Source organism: Heterocephalus glaber, unplaced genomic scaffold, assembly GCF_053883595.1.
Source record: "Heterocephalus glaber isolate CG9 unplaced genomic scaffold, H.glaber_assembly_v1.0 deba00001561, whole genome shotgun sequence".
NCBI classification, from domain to species: Eukaryota; Metazoa; Chordata; class Mammalia; order Rodentia; family Bathyergidae; genus Heterocephalus; species Heterocephalus glaber.
The window spans coordinates 3,174,780-3,184,853 of NW_028258349.1; positions in this window are offsets into that span (position 1 = coordinate 3,174,780).

Sequence of the window (10,074 nt, forward strand, 5' to 3'; positions counted from 1 at the left end):
CCCTTCGGGTGCCCGGCGGCTCTGCGGGGTCCCGACCCCGGCCCAGAGCTATAGGCAGGGTGGGGAGGGGGCGCCTCGATTCCCGGCCTGGGCCCAGCCCGTAGCCGCTCTTGGAGCTGACTTCCTCGATACCCTCGCCCCTGTCGCTGACGGAACCCCCAGACCCCCGGCGCTGGCCGTATTCTCTTCTTTAGGGCCTCAAACCCGGCTGCACGAAATCCAATGGAATCTGAGACGTGGGAAGATTGATTTTTTTTTTTTCCCTAGAGCTGCGAGAAGGGAGGGTTATCCCTGATTTTAATTAGTGGCAAGACACGCGCCCCTCTTCCCATCCACACGGGGATTTCCCTGACTCCATCACCGCCCCCCCACACACACACCCCTCCAAAAATAATTTAATTACTCGGTGTTCTAGCTGCGCGCTGCGACCGCCCAGTCAGTCTGGGACGATCCGTCATTAACACTTTTCCTCCCCTCTGGTTGGAGTGTTGGGATTAATTACAAAGGGAATCCTGCCCGAGGGGAGCGGGGGAGGGAGAGTCGACGAGGGCGCCAGCTAGTTTGGATGGCGGAGAAAGAGGGCCCCTTTCTCCGAGGAAACCTCCAGGAGAAAATGCCTGGCGAGCCGGTCCCTAACCCCAGGAAGACAGGGCTGTCTTCCCCAAGAGTCTGAGATAATTTATAGAGTTGAAAGTATTACACCGGAATCGTGGATTATCACAAAATATCGGGCGAACTGGGGCATTTCCGCCTCACAGCACACTAAGAAACTGGCCAGACTTCAAAAGCTGGGCAATAGGTCCAAACCCACCGAGTTATACCCCCACCATGAAGTCCTGTCTGAGGGACCTCCATGTTCCCCTTGGAGTGAGTGAAAGCAGAAGTATGATTTTATTACCACTAGTATTATTGCTGTGAACCTGCCACTTACCTAGAACTGTACCACTTCAAAAGCATCTTCACATACTTCTCCCCCAAGCAGAGGTAACATCCTATCCTCCTCCAGCTTCCAATTTCCATACCTGCCCTCCCAACCCTGTGATTAAGAAATCCCAAGGAAGGAGACTCCCAGCATGTGTTCTTCACTTCTTTGCGGGTTTTTGCTCTCCCGTGATGAAAATGTTTTCTTGAGATTCAATCTCCTCCCTTTCGGTTATACACTTGTCCCAAAATAAGGACAGAGCCATCTTTGCCTGCATTGTGACTGTTCAAAGATGGAGAATCTGAAATACTTCCTTTCGCTTTCCACCCTGCCTTTGGCTCCCCTGATTCCCTCTTCCCATATTATGGATCAGCCAGTGACATAGCACCAAGAAATACACAGAATGGTCATTTCAGGTATCCTAGGACTCACATGCATTCAGGCACTCATTCACCAGTGCCTAGGATGTGCCAAGCACTGGGCTGCTCTGGGGGGCCTGGCAGTGATCACAACCAGACATAGGACAGACAAGTGACAGGAGAGCTGGGGACGGTAGCAGGAGGATATGGGTGCCCAGAGCACACCTCTAGCACCAGGCAGCAAGCGTATAATTTGACACACTGTTGGGGCTGCCGTGGCGCCGTCTAACCCTCTGGCAGGTTTGTTGTGAATTATGTTCACATGTTGTGAGCCCGTTTCCCGGACCTCAGAAGGGCCCAAAGAATTGCAAAGGGGCTTCTGACATCAGAATTACAGATAATTCTGTAGACTGGTCCCTAAAGATTGAAATCCAAGTCAGGATGTCAACAAATGAGGCTACCAGATTAGCAGATCTCAGGCATCAGACTCAAATCAACTCACTCCCTCCTTTCTCCTCTGAGGGTGAGATTGGGTGCTGGCAATTATATCTCTGCACTGAAAACACCAGGTTCCAGAGAAGAGGTCCAACATTAAATCTAATTGCTATAGTGTGTCCTATGTAGCAATCCTTTGCATTATGTGCCATTCTCACCCTTAGGTTGGAAACCCATCGGGCTTTCACATGTCCTGAACTCAGAATGAAGAAACAGAGACCCCAAAAGAAGCCCTATGTGCCTATAGTGCAAAGGACCTAGTCTAATCCTTTAGGAGGGAGGAGAACAGTGAGGCAGGTGATGTCCAACCAAGACTTCCTCAAGGCAGGTGATCTGGGGTGTCAGAGGGAGGCCAGGGAAAGGAAGGACAATGGAGTGGAACAGACTTTGGTCAGCTCCTAGCCTTGGTGACATAGGGAAGCTTCTGAATTTCTTCCATTCTCAATTCCACTTACACAAAAAGGTCTACTGAGGTAAGCCAGAAGGAACCCTCTCCACACACCCATCATGTCCCAGTCAGTTCTTAGCTAAGCTTCCCCACCGTGTTATGTGCCTAGGGGACTCCTAGTTCTTTCAGGAGTCTTGCTCAGGGAGGGGGCTCCTAGACAAAAGCCAGGGTCTTCAGTTAAAGCTCTTTCAACTCTTTCCCGGCCCATGGGCCTAGTCAGTGGGGATAGGACAGGCTGACCAAAGATACTCAGGCACCATGGGAGGTTGAATTTCCTGAGGAAGATGCAGAGAGTTCAAGAATTAGCAATGGGCTCTCTTCAAGAGAAGGCCCAGGCTACAGAGAAATGCTTGTTTCCTGTGTCCCTGGGTGCACTGTCCCTATGTGTCAGGGAGAAAGATTAGATCTTCTGCTCTGGTGGAAAGTAGGGCTTTTTTTTTTTTTAATAACATTGCTCTAAGAAAGAGAACCCTTACGTTATGTTTTGGACTTGGATGTCCCCCAGAAGCCTCATGCGTTCAGAGGTGGGGCTTTTGGAAGATGACTGGATCATGGGGGTGCTATACTCATCCAGTGGATTAATCCACTGAAGAATTCGCAGCTAAATGTGCTATTAGGAGATGAGGTCTGATTGGAAGACCCAGGTCACATGGGGCATGACCTGGAAGGGTGTATCTCCCTCCTGGGCTCTTCCCTTCACTCTCTGATTCCTGGCTATCATGACATGAGCAGCTTTTCTCTGCCAGACCTTCCACCATGCTCTTCCTGCCTTGGAGCCAGCTGATATGGATTAAAGCATCTAAAAACCATGAGCCCAAATAAATCTCTCCTCTTTTAAACTGTAGATGCTGGGTATTGTGTCCCAGCAACAAGGAAAGTGACTAAAACATCTTAGTCTTTCTACTCAAACATAAAAGCTTCATAAAGTGGTTAATATGAGTGACTAGAAATTTCAGCCACCTCCCAGGTGTAGGTGACCACAGTAATGTACCCACATGCCAGGCCACAGTCACCTGTTCTTGCAGCCCTGCTGATGAACCTGGGAACAGTTCCATTTCCCGGGACAGTTGGAGCTCTTTCCCCAGCACCCACCTTCCTAGAAGGTCTACTCTCAATACTTAACAAAAATATTTCCAGGCCCATTATATACTGTAGAATCAATGGATATTTTCATTTTTAGTTAAAAAAAAAAAAGAAGAGAAATAGCAAAATAAACAAAAACCTTTAATTGGTCAAGAGCTCTGCTGGTTTTTAGGTTGCTATAAGGTGCCTCCCTGTCACATGAGATCCTATCTGTCTGAGAACAAGGACTGATCCTCATTCATTTCTGCATATCTGGTATATAAGAGTCACTAGGTTGACATTAGTTCCCTTCCCTTCTAATTTCCTTCTCTTTCTCTGCTCACCATCTATCCCAAATCTTTACCACTCTCTGTTCATCCTACCTTTATTAAGTGTGAGTTTCCTTCAGTCCAGTTTCATTATCCCCAATCTAAAAAGTTACCTACAAATTACACCAGTGGTTCTCAACATTGACTGCAGATTTTAATCACTTAGGAAGCTTTGTAAACATACCAGTGCCTGGTACCCATTCTGAATGAATTAAACCAGAGACTTCTGAGGTGTGGCCTTACTACTGACATATTTTTAAAACTACCTTAGTGCTTTTGTAGATTTCCCATGTAAGAGAAAATGTGATATTTAACTTTCTGAGTTTGGTTAATTTTCCTTAATGTGATGGTTTCTAAGTCCATCTTTTTCTGGTAAACGACGTGATTTCATTTTTTTATGGCTGAATAATACCTAAAAATATATATTAAATAAAATGAAGGACAGATGATGGAAAACAAAGAAGTAGATTTTTTGGAGAAAGGGAAGGAGAAGAGGGAGGGAAGAGAGTAATGGGATTGAAAAAGATCAATATATGATATCAATATACCTTCCTAAAGCAACAACAAAAACTTTACTTTAGTAATTCTAGTGTAAGAATCACTAAGTTTAAAAAAAAAAAGAATTGCTAAATTAAACCTTCTGATTTCCTTCCTCCTGTCTGAGAGGAATAAATGTCCACCCCACCTCTCTTGCCTAGGACTAATCCTTCCAGGTGTACACTAGATCCTATCTTCTCCCATCTCCATCCAGTATCTCTGATTTCTCCTGTATCTAACTTTAACCTATTCACTCATCTTCACCTAACCGACATGACAAAATCAAATACCTCCCTCCTTTCAGCAGCCTCCTCTTCTTCAGCTCTTTTTTCCTTGTTGTCTCATGTATTTGCAGTACTAGAGGTCAAAGTCAGGTCCTCAAACATGTTAGACAAGGACTCTACCACTGACCTACCTCCCCAGCCTTCATCCTACCTTTTTGAAGTAGGTTCTTCACCCTCCTTTCACTATATAGCTTCCTACAACCCAGCACATTTCTATGATCCCCACCGTTGGGATGCTGAGGCAGAAAGATCACTACAAGCTGGAGGCCAGCCTGGGCTACAGTGAGTTCAAGTCCATCCCAAACTACATGATGAGACCCTGTCTTTAAAAATAATTCCAATGGCTTCTTGCCATCTACAAGATGAAGTCAAACTATCTCAACACTGTACGAAAGGACTTTCACTACCTGACTCACTTACCCCCTCCAGCCTTATCTCTTGCTGCTCCCTATGCATACAAAGCCCAAATATTCAACACCCATACATTCCCACTATACCTATCTTCTTATTGTTCTATGACACCTCAGACTTCTTTGGATCACTGGAAGTGTTTCCTTTGTCTGAAATGCCTTCCCCTCCTTTCTGCCTTGGAAGTCCTGTTCATCCTTGAAGACTCACCTAATGCCTGCTCTATGACTTTCTCAAGCAATTAGATACCCTTCACTCAAAGAGCCTCCACTGAGCTCTGCATACCTCTGTCTTACCATTTATGACATTGTGTGGTAATTTCTTATTTATATATCTCTCTATTAACAGTCTATTAACTTCTTTTTTAAGTACATTATTTATTCATTCATTTGTTGTGGTACAGTTGCATTGAACTACATACCCAGCCCTTTTTTATTTTTATTTTGAGACAAGGTCTCACTAAGTTGCTAAATTGTCCAGGTGAAGGTTGAACTTGCAATGGTGCCTCAGCCTTCCAGGGTGCTGGGATTACAGGCACACGCCATCATGCCCAGCTTAACTTCTGAAGTAGCAGAAACAGTGCTGTAATTATCTTTCTACACCCAGAACTTAGCTCAATGAAAGGCACACAGGAGGAAACGTTTGCCTAATGAAATAGAACACAGAGAAGATATTGAGCAGAGACTAACTATGGAATATCTAATGTCAAAAGGACCAATTTGTAAATAATGAAATTATATCACTTCGAGGTTGGAAGCGATATTTCTCTAGTTTACAGATGAAGGGACAGGCAGGCACAGAGCAGGTACAGTGGTACCTTACTTCCTGAACTCAATTCTCTCTGTGATTCTGATCACAAACCGAACTAGATGAGAATTGAATCAAATTTCTCCATAAGGTCAACATTGAAACTAACCATTGACTTTTATTTTATTTTATTTTATTGGTACATTTTAGGTATATAATATAACGACATTCATCATTGGAAATGTGCACCTTTACATAATGTCTCTTGGTTCTTATTTTCTCCCCCTTCCTCTGCCCTCCCTATTTACAAAGACATTGTTTCCATTGTTTCATTTTCTCATATTAATTCCATTGCCTCCTTTCCTTTCTCCTACCCCTCCCACTTCCCCTTCGCCCCTTTTCTTCCTATTTCAAATTATCTATTATACCGTTTAGTCCTTATTTACACTTTCAGTTTCTCACACGAGACAAATTATTCTGTATTTACACATGTGTGTCCTATTTTTTTCACTTAAGAGTATGGCCTCAATGTGCATCCATTTAGCAATAAATGTGTCCAATTTCTCATTTTTTATTGCTGAGTAGTACTCCATTTTATAAAAAAAAAAAACATTTTCTTTATCCAGTCTCCAGTTGATGGGCATTTGGGCTGTTTCCAAGTTTTAGCTATTACAACTGTGCTGCTATGAACATGGGTGTAAATATATCACTGTGGTATGATTCTTTTAATTCTTTGGGGAAGATACCCAGCAGGGGAATAGCTGGGTCAAATGGGACTTGCAGTCCTAGTTCTTTGAGGTATTCCATACTGATTTCCACAGTGGTTGCACCAGTCAATACTCCCCTCAGCAGTGGAACAGTGTTCCTCTTTCCCCAAAGCCCCGCCAGCATTTATTATTGGTTGATTTCTTGATAGCAGCCATTCTTTCTGGGGTGAGGTGGAATCTTAGCATTGTTTTCATTTGCATCTCTCAAATGACCAGTGATGGTGAACATTTTTTCATATGTTTATTTGCAATTTCTACTTGTTTGTCTGAGAAATGTCTGTTCATTTCAGAGACCCATTTTTGGATTGGGTCTTTAAATTTGGGAGGTCTGATTTTTTAAGTTCTTTATAGATTTGAGATACTAGACCTTTGTCTGAGGGACAGCTGGTGAAAATTTTTTCCCACATTGTGGGTTGTCTCTTCACACTGTTGGTGGTTTCTCTTGCTGTACAGAAGCTTTTTAGTAAAAAGAGATCCCACTTGTTGATTGTTTGTGCTAGTTCAAGAGCGACTGAGGTTTTGTTCATAAAATCTCTTCCTACACCAGTATCTTCAGGAGTTCTTCCGAAACTCTCTTCCAGCTGGTTTAGTGTTTCTGTTTTAGTATTTAGATCTTTAAACCATTTCAATTTTAGTTTAGTGCATGGTGAGAGATATAGGTCTAGTTTTAGACTTTGGCAAGTTGAAACCCAATTTTTCCAGCACCATTTATTAAAAAGGCTATGTTTCCCTCAGTGAGGGTGTTTGGATCCTTTGTTGAAGATGAGGTGGCTGAGTGTGTCTGGAGTTGTTTCTGCATCTTCTAATCTGTTCCACTGGTCCTCAGGTCTGTTTCTTTGCCAGTACCATGCTGTTTTTATCACAGTAGCTTTGTAGTATAGTTTCAAGTTGGGGGTTGTAACGCTCCCTGCCATGTCTCTGTTACCTAGAATTGCTTTGGCTATTCTGGGTATCTTCTTGTTCCAAATGAATTTTTGGATTGTTTTCTTAAGGTCCATGAAATATGCTGCTGGGATTTCAGTTGGGATTGCATTGACTCTATATAGCAGTTTTGGAAGTACGGCCATTTTCACTATGTTGATCCTTCCTACCCAGGAGCAAGGGATGTCTTTCTATTTTCTGATATCGTCTTCAATCTCTCTTTTCAGAGTGCTATAGTTTTCAGAGAAGAGGTCTTTGACTTCTTTTGTTAGGTAGATTCCTAAGTATTTCAGTTTTTTGGATGCTATTGTGAAAAGAATTGTTTGCCCTATTTCTCTCTCAGTGAGTCTGTTGTTCATGTAGAGGAAAGCTATTGATTTTTGTGTGTTGACCTTGTAACCAGCTACTTGACTGAATTTGGTTATTAAGTCTAGAAGACTTTTGGTGGAGTTCTTGGGGTCTTCTATATAGAGTATCATGTCATCTGCAAATAATGACAATTTGACTTCTTCATTTCCTATTTTTATTCCTTTTATTTCTTTCTCTTGTCTAATTGCCGTGGCTAATGTTTCCAGAACTCTATTGAACAAGAGTGGTGATAGTGGACATCCTTGTCTTGTTCCTGATTTTCGTGTGAAGGATTTCAGTTTGTGACCATTTAGTATGATATTGGCTGTTGGTTTTTCATAGATGGATTTTATCAGATTGAGGTAGAGACCGTCCATTCCAATTTTGTGTAGGGTTTTATTATAAATGCATGTTGGATTTTGTCAAATGCTTTTTCTGCATCTATTGAGATGATCATATGGTTTTTGTCCTTGGCTCTATTGATATAATATATTACATTTATTGATTTGCATATGTTAAACCATCCCTGCATCCCTGGGATGAATCCCACTTGCTCAGGGTGTATGATCTTCTTGATGATCTTCTGCATTCTATTTGCCAGTATCTTATTAAGGATTTTTGCATCTATGTTCATTAGTGAGATTGGCCTATAGCTCTCTTTTTTGGTTGAGTCTTTCTCTGCTTTGGGAATCAAGGTGATGCTTGCTTCCAGGAATGAATTTGGGAGTATTGCTTCCCTTTCAATTTCATTGAAGAGTTTAAACAGTAGTGGCAGTAGTTCCTCTCTATATGTCTTGTAGAATTCAGCAGTGAAGCCATCAGGACCCAGGCTTTTTATAGTTGGCAAGTTTTTAATTATGTTTTCAATTTCATTCATTGATATTGGGTTGTTTAGAATTTTTAGGTCTTCTTCATTCAACTTTGGTAATTCATATGTATCTAGGAATCTGATCATTTCTTCTGTGTTTTCCATCTTATTGTTGTATAGGTTCTTGAAGTAGGTATTGATGATCCTCTGGATTTCTGCTGGGTCTGTTGTAATTTCATCCTTTTCATTACTAACTGCATGGATTTGGGTCTTTTCTTTCTTTTTTCTGAAAAGCTTGGCTTAGGGTTTGTCAATTTTGTTTATTCTTTTGAAGAGCCAACTCTTGGCTTCATTGATTTTCTGTATTGTTCTCTTAGTCTCCATTGCACTGATTTCTGCTCTGGTCTTCATAATGTCCTCCCTTGGAAATTATGGGTTTGTCTTGCTCTTCTTTTTCTAGAAGCTTGAGGTTCAGCATCAGGTTGTTTAATTGGGCTCGTTCTGTTTTCCTAATATGTGTATTCACTGCTATGAATTTCCCTCGAAAGATTGCTTTCATTGTGTCCCATAGATTTCGATATGTTATATTGCCATTGTCATTTAATTGAAGGAACTGTCTGATTTCTTCTTTAATTTCCTCTATGACCTACTGGTTATTCAGAAGTGTGTTGTTTAATTTCCATGTGTTTATGAAATTTTTGTAGTTTATTTTGCTGTTGATCTCCAATTTCATCGCACTATGATCTGATAATATACAACGGATAACTTCAATTACTTTTCACTTGCCTAAATATGTTCTATGAGGGAGCATGTGGTCTATTTTGGAGAACAACCTATGTGCAGCTGAAAAGAATGTGTATTCTGATTTTGTGGGGTGGAAGATTCTGTAAACATCTGTTAAGTTCATTTGTTCAAGAGTTTGAGTTCTAGTATTTCGTTGCTTGTTTTTTGTCTAGTTGATCTATCTATTTGTGACAGTGAGTATTGAAGCCCCCCACTACTATTGCATTAGTGCTTATATGATTTTACATGTCCATTAGTATTTGTTATATATAGTTGGGCGCACTAGTGTTTGGTGTACATATATTTATGATTGTCATCTCTTCCTCTTGGATTGTTCCCTTTACAAGAATGTAGTGTCCTTCTTTGTCTCTCTTTATCAGTGTTGGTTTGAAATCCACTTGATCTGCAAAGAGGATAGCTGCTCCTGCTCTTTTCCGGGTTCCTGTCACATGGAGTATTGTTTTCCACCCTTTAACTTTCAGTCTATGAGTTTCTTTTTTAATTAAGTGTGTTTCTTGTATGCAGCATATTGTTGGATCTTGCTTCTTGACCCATTCTGTCAGTCTATTTCTTTTGATTGTTGAATTGAGACCATTAACATTGATGGTTATAACTGATACATACTGACTTATCCTTGTCATGACTTTTTCTTTTTGTTGGATTCTCCCCCTTTGCATTTAATTTCTTGTCGTGCCTGGTGGATTCCCTCTGCTGGGCTTCCTGGGGTTGTGATCCACATTGTCTTTTCCTAGGATTTTGTCTAAAATTTTTTGGAGTGCTGGTTTGGTATTCATGAAGTTCCTAAGGTGCTCTTTGTCATGAAAGTATCTTATTTCACCATCAATTTTGAAAGATA